Source organism: Octopus sinensis, linkage group LG21, assembly GCF_006345805.1.
Source record: "Octopus sinensis linkage group LG21, ASM634580v1, whole genome shotgun sequence".
Classification (NCBI taxonomy): Eukaryota; Metazoa; Mollusca; class Cephalopoda; order Octopoda; family Octopodidae; genus Octopus; species Octopus sinensis.
Window position 1 is genome coordinate 17,274,503 of NC_043017.1, and position 20,799 is coordinate 17,295,301.

A 20,799-nucleotide genomic window follows, 5' to 3' on the forward strand; every position below is an offset into this window, starting at 1 on the left:
GGTCGATGTAATCGACTTAATCCGTTTGTCTGTCCTTGTTTCTCCTCTCTATGTTTAGCCCCTTGTGGGTAGTAAAGAAACAAATATAGTTGGGAATGGTCATATTTTGTCTATTAATCACACGTACTCTCTGCTAGATAGGGATACATAACAGAGGAAGACAAAATGGTGTAAGCAAAACAAAAGGAGACACTTGAGATAGAGAGTCTCTGAAGGGGTCACAGGATGTGTGACGAAAGAACTTTGACAAAGAAACTAAAGTGATGCTACTAAAGCTGAAATGAAGAGCAAATAAACAGTGCGTGTGTTTAATTGGCAAAAGATGACCGTCCCCAAGTAAAACAATATCTGTTTCAACACACAATTTTACATCAAGAGTCATGCAAAGCAAATTCATAAACGTAATTATCATAATAATTAACTTCAAGCAATAAATTAGTTAAGAAACCATCAAAGAAACATCTGATTGCTTGACATATTAGAAATAGCAGTAATAGTTTCTTTGAAATCTGATACATTGAATTGTATTAGTGAGGAATGGACCCGTTAGAAAACAATAGACAGGCTGATATGGTTGCACGATACCACTGATCCCTAGTCAACTCGTTCAGTGCTGACCTGGAGTTAAACAACGATCGATCGACAGACAGACACACGCATATGCACACACAAGAATCCGAGAAACAAAATGGAATCTTGTGAACGCCATGTGCTTTTTTGTCTTTTTTCTTCGCATTTTTCCCTCTAAATATTACCAATTTTTGTGGAAATGAAATATAGCGACTAGGAAATATTTCTTACCGGAAGTGAGTGTAACGTCACTCTACTCCGATAAGAACTATCATCGATGTATCATCGTCATCAACATTGGCTGTTACGTCTTTAGTCAGTGTGTGTGTAATTTTTGGGGGAAGTGTATTTATATGTTCTACCGGAACTGATCTCACCGGAAATAAACTTCAATATCTCTCTTTACTCTAATAACTATCACCATCATCATCATCATCATCATCATTTATAACACCTTTAGTCACTGCATGAGAGTGTGTAAATGTGTGTAATTATGGGGTTGTGTATGTTTTTAAACCTTTTTTTTTAGATATTCTGTATCTTTTGATGTTTTAGTGTAAAATAAAATGACAAGACTTCGTGGAGCGGCGGAAGAAATTTGTTGCTGAATTCATTTGCCTCTCCTTAACGCTCTGAGTTCAAACCCCGTCGAAGTCAACTTTACCTCAGGCATGGCTGAATAGGTGCAGGCGTGGCTGTGTAGGGGCTATGTGGTAAGACGTTTGCTTCTCAATAAGATGGTTCTGGGTTCAGTCCCACTGCGTGGTACCTTGGGTAAGTATCTTCGACTATAACTTCGTGAGTGGGTTTGGTAGACGAAAACTGAAAGCCCGTTGGATATGTGTTTGTGTGTGTGTGTGTTACCACTGCTTGACAACCGGTGTTGGTGTATTTAAGCCTCCGTAACATAGCAGTTCGGCAAAAGAAACCGATAGACTAAGTAGCAGGCTTAAAAATAAAATAAGTAGTGGAGTCGATTAGTTCGACTAAAATTCCTCAAGGCGGTACCCCAGCATGGCCGCAGCCTAATGACTGAAATAGGTTTACAGTAATTATAATTCGACTTTTAATTAAATTTCCTGGTGTTTATAGAAAATATTGAAATGAATGCTAATTTTCAAATAATAATAATAATAATAGTAATTGGACGGTGAGTTGGCAAAATTGTTAGCACGGTTGACGAAATGCTTAGCAGTATTTCTTTCACTCGTCGTTACATTCTAAGTTCGAATTCAGCCGAGGTCGACTTTGCCTTTCATCCTCTTGGGATCGATAAATTAAATACCAGTGAAACACTGAAATCAACTAGTACCCTCCCCACAAATTTGTAGCTATAGTAGAAAGGATTATTGTTATTATTATTATTATTAATTATTGTAAGCAGGTGAGATGGCCAACTGCTTAGACTATTGCTTAGAAGTTCTGTGAAAACAGTCACAGTGAGAGAGAGAGAGAGAGAGAGAGAGAGAGAGTGTCATAATACAACTACAAGTCGTGGTATGTTCCTTGTACTCTTCTCTCTCCGCCCTGCTCTGTCCCCACCCCCGTCACCCACCACCTCGCCATTCCATTATATAACTAGAAGAAATATTTGACTCAATACTCTAAACAAATACTTAACGAACGAAAGTAAAAAATGAAATGTGTGTCGTCTGTTAAATTTGGTCAATATTTAGATGTACTTTGGCCTCCCATCTTTTATTCTCGCCACCAATATTTGACATTTGTTGCGTTGCTATGAATCTACGCTTTCTGTGCAAAAGCTATTTGTCTACATGTGTACACAGCACTTCTAATAAATTTTGATCTATTATCAAAGCTAATGGCGAAGGCGGCGAGCTTCAGAGTAGTTAGGGAGTCGAATAAAATGCCTTTCGCACCTTCAGGGTCGATAAATAAGTATCAGTCGAGCACTGGGGTCGATGTAATCAACTAAGCCCCTCTCCCTTCTAAATTTCAGCCCTTGTGCTTACAATAGAAAAAAATTAAAGCCAGTTTCAGCGACCAGCAGATAGACTCGTCGGAGTACCGGACAAAATATTGAGGTTAATGGTATTGACAACTACTTGGCGGCGATCTGGCAGAAACGTTAGCACGCCGGCGAAATGCTTAGCGGTATTTCGTCTGCCGCTACGTTCTGAGTTCAAATTCCGCCGAGATCGACTTTGCCTTTCATCCTTTCGGGGTCGATTAAATAAGTAGCAGTTACGCACTGGGGTCTATATAATCGACTTAATCCGTTTGTCTGTCCTCTCTGTGTTTAGCCCCTTGTGGGTAGTAAAGAAATAGGTATTGACAACCAAACTACAAATTTCAAGGTTTTGTGCCTTTGATACAAATCTATAACAAGTTAGGCTGACCGACTGCCAGAAGTGTTAGCGCGTCAGATAAAATGCTTTTCGGTAATTATTCCGGCATTCTACGTTCTGAGTTCAAATTCCGTCGAGGTCGACTTTGCTTTTCACCTAGCCCGTGTTGATAAAAATAAAAAGACTAAACAAATGCTGGGATGAAGCGTATCGGCCACACTTTTCCCTTAGTTACTCAGCTCTTGTACTTACGATAGGTCAGTAAAGGCGACTGGTTGGTGGAATCCTTGTTCAGCTCTTTACCTTCTCAATTGAACTCCCACTGAGGTCGATTTTAGCTTTCATTCCTCCAGGTTTGTTAAAATAAAGCCCCAGTCAAGTACTGCTGTAGATGCTATCGCCTAACCCTGTCCTACATTTTTCGGTCTTTTGTCTAAACACTGACGAGCAATGATAGGGCGGCGAGTTAGCGGAAGCCTCAGATATTGGACAAAAAATATTTGCTCCGGATTTTTACATTCTGAGTTCAAATTTTTGTGCAATCAGCTTCTCCGGTCATCCATCAACGATGAATAAATACAAATAATGAATTGATTGATTAGATATTGATTTTAAAATTTAGTACAAGGCCAGCAATTTTGGGGAGGGGTAAGTTGATTACGTTGACCCCCAGTACTCAACCGGTACTTATTTTATCAAGGCGGCGAGCTGGCAGAATCGTTAGCACACCGGGCGAAATGCATAGCAGTATTTCGTCTGTCTTTACGTTCTGAGTTCGAATTCCGTCGAGGTCGACTTTGTCTTTCATCCTTTCGGGTTCGATTAAATAAGTACCAGTTATGCACTGGGGTCGATATAATCGACTTAATCCGTTTATCTGTCCTTGTTTGTCCTCTCTGTGTTTAGCCCCTTGTGGGTAGTAAAGAAATGGGTACTTATTTTATCGATCCGGAAAAGATGAAGAGCAAAGTAGACCTCGTTGGAATTTGAATTCAGAACGTAAAGACGAACGAAACGCTTGCTAAGCATTTCGCCCGGCGTGCTAAAGATTCTGCCACATCACCGCCTTTTGATTGATCACATATTAAACTGTTGAGAGAAATATTTCAACCATTTTATTTGATATGCAAAAGAGGTCAGATTTCCTTTCATCTTTCCAGGATTGAAAAAATATTAAAGTAGCAATCCGGAGCGGTGGATTAATGGAACTGTTAGAAAATGGGACAAAATTCCTTGTGGTATTTGTTCCGGTTCCTTTACGTTCTAAATGCCCCTCAAAGGTGTTGCGAACTTGGTTGACTTGTCAGAAAACTACCGGAAGAAAGGCAATAGGAAACCACGAAAATTCCATGTCAAGTATCTCTCATGTAATACACACACACAACTTGTCAAGGAACACACTAGGGATCGCTTAGTATAAATACGGATGTTTTCTTTTATCCTTTACTTGTTTCGGTCATTTGACTGCGGTCAGGCAGGGGCACCAAAATGTGGGGAGAGGTTATTTCAAATGTTTACACAATTGAACATATACTGGGTTACATAATGCAAATGCATGCACACACAAACACACACGCACACACAACATAAGATACTTTTTTAAAAAATCAATTATTTTTTTTATTTTCAGTTTGTTTAAATATTGATTTTCAATTTGTTATAATTTCTATTGTAATTGTTGTCGTTTCTGAGATACCAGAGTAGAGAGACTCGCAATTAATCAATCAAGTAAGCAAACAAACAAACTGTTTGGAAAACTGAGGCACCGAATTGTTGGCTGGACGGGATGTGGGAGAAGATCAGAGAAGAATTGTTGAAATGCACAAAACAAAGAAGAAATACTTCTTCTAAACTGATTAATGCATCTTGGGTAAACTTTGAGACTGCCACAGAATAAAGAACAAGAGAAGGAAATCATGTTTGTATAGAACAAGAAACGCTGATATTGTTAGCATTATATCCGGCATTGTAAAAAAACTATAGTTATATATTGGTTCATAAATGCGTGTGTGATCGGCTGTGGTTCTTAGTATAAAAGAAGAAAGTGACCCAACTATAGGAAAATGTGAGGGTTTTTTTTTCCTTTCCTGTTTTCAAGTGAAATTTATAAGGTGTCTATCTGAGGAATTCAAAGATGTCGATCTTACAGGAAACTCAGAATCATGTCGCATCGTATTTTTGTATGGTCATCATTAAACTATGATACAGGGTGCGACAGAAAGGTTGCTTCGATTTCAAAGGTTAAAAAACAAACACACGAAGATGCATGAAAAGAGTTTTGTATTTCTACGAAGTTCATTAAATGCCATTTTTTTTTCCTGTTTCAGGTCGTCCCTACCATAGCCTGGAGTGGAGAGCATCGGTTTTTCTTGTAGCTTCATGTGTTTGTTTTTTTATTAACCTTTGAAATCGTGGCAACCTTTCTGCCGCACCCTGGATATTAGCTGAGGCGCCACCCTGATGCCACTGCAAGCACCACGTTACTACCAAACACCTTCATAAACATCAAACAGAGACGAAATAGTTGATGGAAAAATTCGAAACTTAATGACTTATATTTGAATATTTTTCTTCCGCTTATACATTCACAAAATCGGCAGACACACACATACACACGCGCGCATACACACACACACACACACACACACACACACACACAAGTGTTTTTAATCAACTTTTGGAGAGCGTTCGCTTTCATTGTCGGGTTCAAACTGGTGTGAATTTCAATTAAGCGAAAATAGCACTGAAATGCTGTTAGGTAGACAGGAATATCATTTATTCAAAAATAAATTATTTTATTTCAATACACAAATTTGAAAACACACATACACACACACATTCGTACATAGACAGACAGCTAGACAATATTTTTCTTACTGGCGCTACTTAATTACGTAAACACCACCAGGCACCATAAAATATTCAAATTCTTCAGAGATTCTTCTGAAATTTAAACATTTCTGAGGCTGTACTACTCTCGTTTCATTGAGAGAAAACATCCCAAAGCATTTCAACTGCAAAAAGTATGTCGACAGGCTGATAACCGACACACATGAGCGCACACACACGCACGCACGCACACACACACACACACACACACAAACCACAGTCACTGGAACACCGAGTCTTCTGTGTCACTCTTCTCACAACTACTATCCTTCTACGATGGGCTTTTCTCCTCTAAACTAGCAGCTCTTCTCACCTCACTCCGCTTCTTAAGCTTTACGTTAGAAATATATTTTCACAATCATAAGGCGGCGAGCTGGCAGAAACGTTAGCGCACCGGGCGAAATGCTTTGCCGTATTTCGTCTGCCGTTACGTTCTGAGTTCAAATTCCGCCGTGGTCGACTTTGCCTTTCACCCTCTCGGGGCGATAAATAAAGTACCAGTTACGCACTGGGTCGATGTAATCGACTTAATCCCTTTGTCTGTCCTTGTTTGTCCGCTCTATGTTTACCTTGTGGGTAGTAAAGAAATATATATTTTCACAATCAGTCTTTTACTTTTTTCTTTTTCCTCTTCTTCTTCCCTAACCTCCACCCCCACCCTATTGAAATTTAGTTCGTCTGGTTTTCCTTTCCTCTTAATTGTGTTGCTTTTTAAGATCCTCATCATCGTTATCATTGTAATTATTATCATCGTTGTCGTCATTTTCATCGATCTGTAGGAATCTAAGCTAAACCCCACAATCGCCACCACCTTCATGCTATGGTACCAATCTGGGAGTAAGGCCTGTAGAGATCAGGCACTCCGCCCCCTCACGCATAGATATTGTGCAAACATACGCCTACACCTACACACACACACACACACACACACAGACACATGCGCATTTGAAAGATGTACACATAAAGTGCGTGTAATCGAGAAGCACCCACCACCTCCGTCACCATGTTAATTTCTTAAGTAGTTTTAAGTAGCTAACACATAGATATAATACTCATATATTTATGACGTTATTAAACCCATCACGTGGTTTGACGTATGTGTGGGCGTGTTAATAAGACTGGGTGACAGAGAGAGAGAGAAAGAGAGAGAAAGAGAATGTAGGTGTAATTATCTTAAGTGCATACATGTTTAAGTGGATGTAAAGAGACATCTTGTGTGCATATCTGTGTTCTAGAGTGTTGCGTGTAGGTGTAAGTGCGTATGTGTGTGTATTAAAATTTAATTAATCCATATGCAAATTTGCTTGTGTGAATTGTGCATATGTAATATATAGCAGTTAAATCTAAAGATAAAGGGGGCGAAGGATAATTACATTTGTTATCTTTGTTTTCAAAGTAGGGAAAACCCCCAAGTCAGCTTTCAGACAATTGAACCTCGTCAGCGTAGTATAATCTAACCAAGCCTCCAAATAAATGGTTTAGAGTTTTACATATGCAAAGAGTTGGGAGTATATCATGGTACAACATACACAATATCTATCTCTGTATCTATCTGTATGGATATACCTTTTACTTGTTTCGTGTTGCCATGCTAGGATTAACGTCTTGAAATTAGTTGACCAAATCGACCCCAAATCTTTTAAATTTATTACTTATGTTTTTACCGAACGAAGATTTGGGACAAACTCAGACGTATCGATATTGCCTTCGATCTTTCCGGTCGTGCCTTTTAGCAATGTATGATTTGCAATATATGTGTCAATCCTTTAAGTACTGAGTGACCTGCGAGATATGGTGACGTCTGTATCTAAACTCTACAAGGTATCTTGCAATACCGGAAAGAAAGCAACAGGAAACCGCTTTTGTATTTTTCCCCACAAAAATTCCATGACAAGTACATTGTGGATGTGAAGGCGGTCGTAGAGGTTATTTTTCGATCTGACAGTTCAGAAAGAAACCAAGCAGCCACACATTGGCGCAGTTGCTGAGACCGCCAAATTGAATATCATTGGAAGGTGTCGAAGTTATGATGGTATTTGGTCGATAACTAATGAGGAATTGAGCACGTCTTCACTTATTGGGGTTTAACCTGCTTCTTCGTATGTTCCTTTATCGTGCCCCACATTTTTATGTGTGCCTGTGCAAAATATATATATGTATAAGTCGTAGCACTCCGTCGGTTACGACGACGAAGGTTCCGGTTGATCCGATCAACGAAACAGCCTGCTCGTGAAATTAACGTACAAGTGGCTGAGCACTCCACAGACACGTGTACTCTTAACGTAGTTCTCCGGGAGATTCATCATGACACAGTGTGACGAGGATGGCCCTTTGAAATACAGGTACAACAGAAACAGGAAGAGAGAGTGAGAGAAAGCTGCTATGAAAGAGTATAGCAGGGTTCGCACCCACTTGGAGTTAATATACCTTTGTTTATAATTTTAATGATTAGATTCAATTAGTATTTCATTCTTAGGGTATTTGTTATTGCTTTTTAAACATGTCTAATAAATTGCTTGATTTAAGGTAACTTTTCTTATAGTACTAATCTGCCTGAATACCCGGCTTTAATTGTACCCATATAGTGCCAATATACTCTTTTAAATTGTTTTACAATAATAGGAACTATATAATTTTAATGACTATGCAATGCTTATTAAGCATATTTAGTTTACTGTGACAACTAGAGAGTTTCATTATTTGATAATATTTCAACATGTGATTTGGCCTTGCGTACCTGTATATATTTAATTATTACCACAATTTGCTATATACAAAGTTGAGCCCAATTTCATTTCCTAGTAGCTTTAATTGAATCGCTGAGTTGCCAGTACTGGTTGCCTCCCCTTAAACACAATCCCGTGGATTCCTTCACTTTTCCCTCATGCAGGTGTTGTAACGTTAAGATGCTGAAGGACATAAATGGCCCCCACAACATCTATAACCTTGACTTCTCCCCCAGAACTTTTTTCTTTTCTTATTTATTTTATAAACAAATTCTTTGTAGCGGTTTTAACTTGTGGCCGCGGTTCAATTTGTAACTGACCAATTGGACTTAGACATGACCCATTGTGGACCGTAGGTGGGATCCATGGTACTAATTCCAGTGAATAAATGTTCTTAAGCACCATACGGTAATTGCTTACTTTTACTGCCCTTTGATAATCATGGTAGTATTTTTCTTATATACATTTTCATGATAACTTCTTTTTTTAAATGCTATCCCCTACCCTTCAAATTGCATCTGCCCGTTAATAAATTGTAGTATTCCCCTAGACCATTACTAGCTCACTCTTTTACATACAGACTTCGTAGCTCCAAGATGGTAGATTATATGCTTTTAACATATTGGGGCTTCTAGACTTTTTGTCTAGGCCATGTTTTCTTTCCTTTCCCTTCTTCGGAAAATGGCGTTCCCGAGAATCTTTATCGTTGTGGTGATTAAAGATTCTCATGAATTCCATTTTCCGTTTCCCTCATTCATTATAAACTCAATGAACACTGCAGAATTTGAGAGGTAGATAGGGTGACACTTATATATCAAAGGTGTGGACGGCATCATTTAGCCTAAACAGTGAAAGTACGTTAATCGGCATACTATTCACCGTATTCTCTAAGCCCAAATAATTACTCTCTCTTTATATATTGCCCTTACCTTCGAAACACGGAATAAGTCGAAGCAAGGGCAGCTGAAGAAGGGGAATGTTCCTTGTGTTGTTTGTCTTGTACTCTGTTTTTACGTTGTTTAAAAAAGTCCGTTTCCATGTTTTGTTTTTATGTTTTCGTTTCTCGTTGTATTCTACGTTTTTTTGTGGTGTCCTGTACCCATATATGCATGTATATATACATACAGATGTAGGTAAGTACATATATGTATGTATGCATGTGTTTTATTTATTAAATTATTATTATAATATATATATATATATATATATATATATTTATATATATACACACATACAGAGAGAGAGAGAGAGAGAGAGAGAGAGAGAGAAAGAAAGAAAGAAAGAGAGAAGTGTTTGTATTTGGTGAGCTATTTATTAACCTGCGTATTTCATTGTCTGTCGGTATACTGGGTGCCCACCACCATCACAACCACTCCCATTCAAATCGGTACATTTTTCAATGGGGAAACATAGCATATACAATAAAAACGAAGACAGTGCAACACTGCTGTAGTAGTAGTAGTATAGTAGTAGTAGTAGTAGTAGTAGTAAATATTGCGTGAATTGAGTATCCAGTACTACTACTACTACTTCTATTATTAGTACTACTACCACCGCCACCACTACTAATATAACTATCACTACCAACGCCACAACCACTACTATCACCACCACTGTGGCCACCAGATCTATCTAATTAGATAATAAATGTATGAAATCAGGGCAGATTGTTATTAATTCAATGGATTTAATCAGGGAGTTGTGGATTAGATAGAGAGAGGGATCGAGAATGTGAAGAAGGAGCAGACAGACGCATAGAAATAGATAGACAGACAGACAGACATAATCATACAGGTACAGACAGCAAAATGCGTACATGAAGTATTGATATAGAGACAAAAAGATACACACACACATACATACACACACGCACGCACGCACACATTGACTGACTTACTGAAGTTCATTCATAAGTTGTGGAGAGGGGGGAAGGGACAAAATGGTGGCGTGTATCGAATTTTAATGTCAATGTTGGGGGAAGGAGGCGAGGTTCACAACAGCACTGCAGACATACATAGAGACTAAAAACAAGGTCATGTTTTGCATGTAAGCTTACCAAAACACACACATTATTTACATATATATATACATACGTTATATACACTCACGTTGTATACATATACACGCACACTCACTCGAATATATATATATATATATATATAGATCGGTAGCCACTACACATATTTCTCTTCTCTCCTTGTTTTTTTCTGTGTCCCTTTCTGTAAAAGAGCGTAGGCTTGAAATGTAAAAAACTTTTTCAATTCCTGAGCGTTATACTATTACATCTGTTTGTTTTCTACACCACCTGTCTTCGTCTTTTGTTTTTTTCTTGAACTCTCCCCCCTATATATATATATATATATATATATATATTATATATATACAAGATAAGAAAATGGAGAAATACATCTAAATCAAATATATATATATATATAGTTAATCCAAACAAGAAAACACAGAAAAAAACACAGCAACGCGAGGACGTGGAACAATTAAAGTATTATTTGACGCTCAGGAAAGAAGGGAAATATATATATATATATATTATATATATATATATATATATATATATATATACACGTGTTCTGAGTAATCTTAAAGCCATCATGCTAAACGACATCGGTCGCTCTCCAACAGGTTCAATGGTCGAGTCAGTGGCAGTGGAGACCTCCGGGTTGTAGGCTCCCTGGCCATATCCCTGCTCACCGTCAGCGAGGCGAAGACGGCTTTTCGCAAGTGCAAGCCCAGTGGGACCGAGTGGCTGTTTCAGTGCATCTCCCTCGCCATCCTCCGGGGCAACAACACCTTTCTTATTTCGTCTGCTGGAGCCACGAGAAATGTTTCTTGTGTGAGCGGCAAGTTTCTTCAAAATTAATTCAAATAATGGCAGTGTATGTATGACAACAGAAAAGTAATATTCACGAGTTCACGGCACATAGGAAAAGTCGTGTTCATCATGGTCTTTCATCCGATGTACACTCCATGTTCCACCTAGGGTTTTCATCCGACTAAAGACCTATCACCTTCATATAAATTAGCTTGATTTTGCCCTTTAGCTTAATAACACCACCTTAGTCTTTTTAAGTCATGTTTTTTGGACGTTATGGTTCATTGAAATAAAGAGGCATTGTTTACCAAAATGTATCCAGGCGCTGGTTGTTATGTAAGGTATTGCTCGGTGGAATTTCTCTCTGAATATTATGACGTCTTTTTCTCTTCAGGTGGGAGAAGAAGGGGAGATTTACAACAGCACTGCAGACATATGTAGACTGTTTTACATGTAAGCTTACCATAACACACATTATTTACATATATACACGTACAGTACATACACTCACATTGTATACATATGCACACACACACACACACACGAATATATATGTATGTATGTATGTATGTATGTATGTATGTATGTATGTATGTATGTATGTATGTATGTATGTATGTATGTATGTATGTATGTGCGTATATATCTATACTCTGGACACCTTTGATAACTATTTTTCTCTGGTGGACTCTCAAAGCCATTCGATGTTGAAAAACCTATTATAATTTTATAATTAAATATGATTACGGAGATGTACTTGCATAGCAAGTGACCTGATCTGAGACGGTGTGTTGGAACAGAATTTTGTCAGTGAACAGGTCGCGGTCTTAAAGCGACGAAAATATTTTGACAAATTAAATTTAAATGTTGAAGTGAATCTAACGGTTTTGTGTGTTTCTTAAATGGCTTATAAACACCTTCCCCGCTGCAATTGTTATATATAATTAGGTATTGTATTTTTAAAAATTGTTAAAATATTTTGTGTATTGTAGAATTATAAACAATTTATTGTCGATAAATTCTAACTATAAAATCTTGTATGGAAACCCCTAAGGCCATATAGAATCCTGCTGAGAACTACTGGTGTAATGCATTCACTTCAAATACACAACACCATAACATATACACACGCACAACATAACGAAGGCTTGAGACCTGGTTAGGATGGTGTACTGGGGATCGTTATATTATGGTTTCGATTTCCAGACCGAGTGGTGCGATATATTCTGGAACAGAACTTCATTTCTCGTTTCTCTTGTACACAAAATGAGTAGCCCTACGACACACGGAAGTTGTGACTTCGGTCACAGATATATATGATTACCAGTTGACTAATATAATCTAGTTTCAATTTAAGCTGGTCTGGTTATTGTGAACAGATTCAACCTGACCCGAAACAGAATTCACTCTGTACGTAAATCACAATGTAGAACAACATAACACTACATATTGAAGCACTATGCGCTTTGTTTTCTATTTGTAAATCCTATTTCTATGGACAAGCACACACACACACACGCGCGTGTGAAAATGTGGAAAAGACCTCGACTAAACTGGGAGAGGTCTAGCAATCACTCACTACATGCTTTTAGAAGGATTGCTGGGAATCCATCAGGGCCAGTAGCCGAGTTTGGGTTCATTTCATCTATAGCCCTGATCATATCGTCTTCCTTTATATTGATGTAATCAATCATCACTGCCTCTAGTTTTTATATCTGCATATAAATATATGTGTGTGTTTGTGTGTGCATAGGAGAAATCCAAGGGAACAATCTCAATGTAGCTAAAAGTTGTTAAGTCTCCTAGGGAATAATCCCGAGATTGTAAGACTTATTTAGTTAAAATATAAAAAGGAGGTGAACGCTCGGGACGTTGTTAATCCATTTATATCATGAAGTCTTCTACATACGTTTCGACGGGTGCACTCCAAAATGTCCGGCAGGATAAATAATGGGCAGTAGTGCACCAATCTCTTCAGGAGGTTTATGATAACAAGTTCATGAAATAAGCATGCTGGCCGAAAAAAAAGTCATACAAAATGTAACGTATTTATATAAGAGAAATAAATGAAAAAGTAAGTAGATAAAAACAAATAAATAAAATAAAGCTAAAGTAAATGAACACCAAATGTATAGTGCGTGTGTTTCCATTGGCTAAACTGGCAACATGACCACCCCCAAATACAATAATATGTGTGTGTGTGTGTGTGTGTGTGTGTGTGTGTGTATTGGAACGAAAACGCAATAGAGGACAATAAAACATTCGGACAGATAGACGATACGAAGGCGGACAGGAGAAACAACAATTAGGACAGGAAGAAAAGACGGATCATTGGTTGCCTTCTTTCGTCAGTCAAGTTTATCGGAAGTCCTTACTGTTTCGGGCAGTTACACTTCAGAGAGTTGCCATCCCCACCCCCAATGTCTAAGTTAAGAGCATTAGATTTTTTGTAAGATAGCCAACAAAGACAAAAACCGAGAACATAGTATATATATATATATTATATATATATATATATATATATATATATATGTAGGTCGTTGTAGTGTGTAAAGCTTAGGTGAAGGCGGAATGCCGTTGTCAAGAGTGTGGATGTACGAGTGTGTATGAGAGTGTATATCACTGGTGTTGGCGGCGATGGCAGTATGGTAGCGGTGGCGGTGGTGATGGAGAGAAAAGAAGGAAGGAGAGGAAAGAGAGGGGGGGGAGTTGAAAGAATTAATTGGAGATGGAAACAGAATACGAGAGAAAGACAGAGAGAGGGAGAGAAAGAGAGAGAGTGAGAGGGTTAGGCAGAGCGGAATGTAAGAAATGAGGGAAGAGGAAGAGTATCGACTTAAAACGAAAAGTTTATTCTCAGGTTACAGTGTGAAGAGATAATAATGTCTATTGATATTGGGGAAGGCGGCGAGCTGGCAGAAACGTTACCACGCCGGGCGAAATGCGTAGCCGTACTTCGTCTGCCGTTACGTTCGGAGTTCAAATTCTGCCGAGGTCGACTTTTCCTTTCATCCTTTCGGAGTTGATTAAATAAGTACCAGTTACGCACTGGGGTCGATATAATCGACTTAATCCGTTTGTCTGTCCTTGTTTGTCCCGTCTGTGTTTAGCCCCTTGTGGGTAATAAAGAAACAAATATCTATTGATATTGTAGACTGGCTTTGAATTATTAACACACACACAAACACACTTATTTTTCATTTGTTTCAGTTTTAAGAATGCAGCCATGCTGCAGCACTACCTCCTCCTGTCACTTGATGCAGACTTCCATATTGAGTCTGTGGCCGTGTAGGAAGATGAATGGAAGCATAATGTCGCCATCACTAGTGATCACACTAAACACCATGATGTTGACTGGATGTTTGATTTTTATCACTCTCGATACATGTTCGTATTGGAGATTCCGGCGCGGATACCAAACAGCACAGCATGTCGTTTCCAAATTTCTGTTAGAGTGAATGGCGCCATGGTACTATTTTTCTCACAGGCGGTGCCCACCTGACCCTGCTATACTGTGTGATCGAGAAAATTAAAAGCAATGCGCATGCGCGAAATTAAAAATATAAATTTATCTCAGTTTACCCATCACACCCTGCAAATTCATACACGTATGTATACGAGGTGGTGTACCGAAAAGTTCCTGGCTTTAAGTGTCTCACGAAAGGCCTGGCTGAAGACCCAACCATCTGAGTTGTTTTACAGGGTTTAGAAAAACTAAAGGAAAGCTGCAATAAGTGTATGAATCTGAGAAAAAATCATAACTAACAGATCTTCATGCATTTTCTTTTACCGAAAAGCAGGAACTTTCCAGCACCCACTATATATATATATATATATATAATATATATATATATATATATATATATATATATATATATATATATATATATCACCATGAGTGACCGCTAGCCACTAAAGCTTTCTTTATTCCCTCTGTTTATTTTCTCGTGTTCTTTTCTGTTGAAGAGCGTAGGCTCGAAACGTAAAAGACATTCTCACTTTCCCGAGCGTTAAACAAATTAATACACCTGTTTGTTGTTTACACACCTGTCTTCGTCTTTTGGGGTTTTTTTTTGTAAATTCCAACTCTCTCTCTCTCTCTCTCTCTCTCTCTCTCTTTATATATATATATATATATATGCGCAGGCGTGGCTGTGTGGTACGAAGCTTGCTTCCAGGTTCACTTTGACAAGTGTCTTCTACTATAACCTCGAACCGGCCAAAGCCTTGTAAGTGGATTTGGGAGACGGAAACTGAAAGCAGTCTGTTCGACAAAAGGGACCGATAATAGAATAAGTGCTAGGGTTACAAAGAATAACACCTTGGGTCGATTTCGTTCGACTAAAGGCTGTGCTCCAGCATGGCCGCAGTCAAATGACTGAAACAAATGAAAGAAAAAAACGTATAAAATTAATACACACAGACACACACATACACGTATGTTTATATAGGTATGTATATAGAAATACATACATGTATATATAGTGTACACACACTCACACCCAGTTAGGTATGCAGCTATGCACACACACACGCGCACGCACACACACACACACACACACACACACACACACACGTATATTTGAAATGTCAGTTTGTCAGAGACGGTACACTCTATGTTTGGTATTAAAAGTATGTTGTTGAATTAAACTGAATTGTGAAACTAAAAACAGAGAGAGAGAGAGAGAGAGAGAGAGAGAGAGAGAGAGAGAGAGGGAGAGAGTGTTTGTATGCGGTGGGGGGGGTCCGCTTTCATATTTACTTTTGTCGAATAGGCGGTGTTGTGTGTTGTTATGTCCCGTAACTTAACAGTTCGATAAAAAAAAAGTTCTGAGATTGATATGATTGACTAAAACTCTTGAAAGCGGTGCCCCAGCATGGCCACGGTCTAAGGCATGGAACCAACAAAAGCGTCTGAGTATAATTGTGATAGTAAATATGTATACATATTCCGCTTTCATTTCTTTTATCTTTCCCTATGTTTTCTCTCTCTCATTGTTTCCAGCCGCGCTCTCTCTCTCTCTCTCTCTCTCTCTCTCTATTTTCATCGTTTCTTTGGTTCTTTTTCATTCTTCCTCATTCATTCGTTTTCTCTTTCATTTTGTCTTTGTCTCTCATTCTTTCGCCTATTTTTTCATTTATTCTTTCTTTTCCTTTTCCTTTATTGTCTTACTTTTCTTCATTCTCTTTCGTAGTGATGATTCTTTAATCCATGTTTGTCCTGACCGAGCTGATCAATGATTCAAAGACAGTCCAACCGTGATCAACCCATATTTTGTTTATCTCTTCATTGCCCACTGTGTTCATACCTTCTATTAAACGGCCAGTGGTTTTGAAGGAGATTTGGCTGCAATTTTTAGCAGATCGAGTCTTCTCCGCTCCGTCGTAGTGTGTTGTAATTTAACCCTTGGTCATCATGGATTCAGGAAACCAATGATCAAAAGCAATCCGGCTACGCCTATCAGTCTTTTATTCAGACGTGATTTATCTGGGAGTTCATTAACCAAAGCATCCTTCCTTTCTTCTGAAGCCGATAAGGAGGAGTATTTTGGCTGCTGTGGTGGCCAGCCTCAGTCCCAACTCGGCTCTGAGTAAATCTATGATCAGAAACAATCAACCCGTGACGATCCTGCCTGACTATATCATGTTTGATATAATATTGACCAATATAGTATTAGATATCATTTATGAAGGGTGAGACTTAGCGCAGTTATTAGGGCGCCGGATAGGGAGTCTCTTTCCGACTCCCTACGATCCCAATTCAAATTCCTCATCTCTCCGAAAAAAAGAAAAAAAAAAGAGAGAGAGAGAGAGAAATTAAATAAATCAACGGCTTCTTTGAGATACCGTAAATCTCTAGATAGGTTTTGAAAGTCCTTAAGCAAGTGACCAAGTTTATCAGCTGATTACTAAATATGCACACATCCGCCTTCCGTATACCAGTTGATCATCATCATCATCATCGTTGTAGCATCCACTTATCCACGTTCGCATGGATAAGACGGAATTTGTTGAGGCAGATTTTCTACAGCTGGATGCCTTTCATGTCACCAACCTTCGCGTATTTCCAAGTAAGATAAGGTTTCCATGCAGCCAGACATGTTTTCACGGAAGAATGTAAAGGAAAGTCACAACTTGTATGATTGGTTACACTCGCTTACAACTACCACGTTCTCTCTCTCTCTCTCTCTCTATCTATCTATCTATCTATCTCTTTCTCTCTCTCTCTCACACACACACACACATATATATATATATATTAATATATATGGCGGGCTTCTTTGAGTTTCCATCTGCCAAATGCACTCACAAAGCTTTGTTGGTCCGGAGTCATAGTACATGTGGCTTGTGCCCAAAGCACTACCCAGTGGGATTGAACCCGAAACCATGTGATTAGGAAGCTAACTTCTTACCACACAATCACTCCTGCGCCTACGATATCCTTTATCCTTTACTAGTTTCCGCCCGAGAGCTGCAGCTATGCTGGGCCACAGCCATTATATATTGTTAATAATCAACTGATATCGCTATTAGATGATGACAGAATCAGGAGAGCATTCCGTTTAGGTCACGGGTTCAAATCTTGCCATGAATCAACTTTATTTTGTGTCATTTACAGATCGATAAAATAAAGTCACCAATCTACACAGGACATGGTGGCCGGTATTTAATCCCCTATCCCCCAAATGTGTACCCGCGTGTCTATTAGAGAGAAATCCTCATTCAGTTAGTTTAGAAATCCTCATTCAGGTGTCATTCAGATAGACAAAATGACTAGAGGTGTTTGTTCAGGTTCTGTAGCGATCTGAGTTCGAATCCTACTGAGGTCAGCTTTGCCTTTCATCCTTTCGCATTGATAAAACTAAGTACCAGTCATCAATATTTTTCTTTTACTTGTTTCAGTCATAACAATGCGGCCATGCTGGGGCACCTCCTTGAAGAATTTTCAGCCGAACGAATCGACCCCAGTACGTTTCTTTTCTAAGTCTGGTACTTATTCTATCGTTCTTTTTTTGCCGAATCGCTAAGTTACGGGTACGTAAACAAATCCACACCAGTTGTCAGGAAGACACTTACACACTCATATATATATATATATATACACATATATATATATTATATATATATATATATATATATATTATATATATATGTACATACAACACACCACAACCGGTTTCTTTCAGTTTTCATCTGCCAAATCCATTCACAAGACATTGGTTGGCCCGAGGCTATAGTAGAAGACACTTGCCCAAGGTTCCACTGAACCCGGGAACATGTGGTTTAGAGCAAACTTCTTACCACACAGCCACACCTGCACCCATGATTTTATGTACTGGGATCGATTTAATCGCTTACCCCTAGGTCTCAAAGCCACTTATTGCTGAAAAAAATCGATGGCGCACCGAACAGAAGAACTGACGGTATTTTGAGTATAAAGGGCTCGAGATCAAATCCCGAGAGGGATGAATTTGGCTTGCATCCTCCAGGGCCCGAGTTAGGTTCAGGTACTAGCATGAGAAGGTGCGGCATTTATCTTCCCACATGTGGTGGGGAAGCACTTCCTATATGTACTATGTAGTGTGATGGTAGTGGGACCTAAACGAAATAAGGACCAGTAAAATATTGAAGGGGTAGATGCAATTAACTGTGACCTTTCTTAAAATTCAAGGGATCTGAAATGTGCAGATATTTGCGAGTGAAATTACAAAGACTACAAAGCTTACTTCTGGTGAACCGCCTTTTTTTCAATATATAAACATTGATTGAGGTCCCGGTAAATCCCTGGGCCCAGCTCGTTGCACCCCTTATACCCCCATACAACCCCTCATGGGCCCTACCAATCGTTCGTAATTATTATTGATTGGATGTGATAACTGATGTTGTTGTTTCTTAACCCTGAGTGTCGCCCTTAATTAAAGGACGTTGGGCCAAAGACAGTCTTTAGATTATATTTATTCAATGGAAGCCTCCCATTTGACGAAGACTTGGGTTACTATTTTTAGCAAATTGGTCGACCACTTACACACTTTCAAAGGTTGTCGATGTTATTATTGATGATGATTGCGTTGTTTGTTGTTTAGTCCCATATCAGTTCTGATTGAACAGATATAGACCTTTGGCCTGAAAGCGTTCCAAAAGTGACCAATCTGCCTTTATTTTACTCGAAACATAATTTTATCCAAGGTTTTATCATCCCATATCTTTTCTTCTCGAAAGGTGATAGGAAGTGATTTGATGGAAGTTTCGTTGCTATTTCTAGTAGATCTAGCGACCAAGGAAAGGCACCTCGTCGACACGTGTTTCCCTTGTTGTTATTATTGGTGGTGGTGGTGGTGGTGGCGGCGGTGGAGACAGGATAGTACAGCGAACTAATAATGTAGTAGTAGTAATGCTGGTTGAAACCATTCGTCAGCGGCGATAGGATTCGAAACCGGGTCCAGCAAATTCATTCAGGTGGGAAAAGGTTTGTTTAGAAATGGAAGGTGGAGGAAAGAGGTTTAACAGTAAGAAATAGAAACGTTTGTTTGCCCTACAAACCGCGTAGAAATGTGAGTGTGGATAGATAGATAGATAGATAGAGAGAGAGAGAGACGAGAGAGAGAGAGAGAGAGAGATTTGGAGATTTGAGAAGACACACGGATAATTAAGCAGATACGAAAGCAGAGAGACAGATAGAAACAGAGTAAAAGAGAGAGTTAGTTTGATAGATAAATAGAAAGAGTATAAGCTGGAGGAGAGAGAGAGAGAGAGAGAGAGAGAGAGAGAGAACGAAAGAACAAAACGAGAAAGAAAACCCGCAATCACGAAAGGAATGAAAGAATGAAGAAATATATTTACGAAGCGAAAGAAAAAAAAGAATATATATAATATATAAACACAAGATTGATAATTTCTATAAAAACCAAACTTACCGTTCAGTAATATAATATGTAGATTTTCCATGCACGAGTGTATATTTTGGTTTCCATATAGCTTATTTCCTCTGTATATATGTTTAATTATATATACAAACAACAACGAAGAGCGTGTGTGTATATATCTATATAATAGTAATTACAGTTTACAGAGTATATATACTCGCGAGTGTCGTTGTAGGTTACAATTATTATCCGTGCACGAAATGTTTTAACTCCACACGTCCACACAAGATGTTAGTTGAATGTGTGATGTGTGTGTACGCGTGTGTATATAAGTATATATGTGTGTGTGTATGTGCACGTGTGTGTATGAATATGTGCGTTTGTCTATATATATATGTGTATGTGTTTGCCCTTATAAATAGATAGATAGATAGATAGATAGATAGTTAAGCAGGTGCGTGCGTCTAAGTTAGTAATGCTTCTGTGTAAATATATATATAGAAATAGATATATGTATGTTTATGTAAATATATATGCGTATGTGTGTTTGTGAGCGTGTATATATATTAAAACATGATAGTATCTGTATATATATATATATCTATATCCTCTCC

At 38.5% G+C, this 20,799-nt stretch overlaps 1 long non-coding RNA gene across 1 annotated transcript in view; it reads right to left on the reverse strand.

The window, feature by feature from the left end:
* The window catches only part of LOC115223033, a 105,217-nt gene that overhangs the window by 84,321 nt on the left and 97 nt on the right, over positions 1-20,799 (reverse strand). The window contains exon 1 of the long non-coding RNA XR_003882766.2: positions 20,237-20,799. This exon is cut by the window's right edge and continues 97 nt beyond it. This is a non-coding gene — a long non-coding RNA (uncharacterized LOC115223033). The remainder of the gene's footprint in view (positions 1-20,236) is intronic.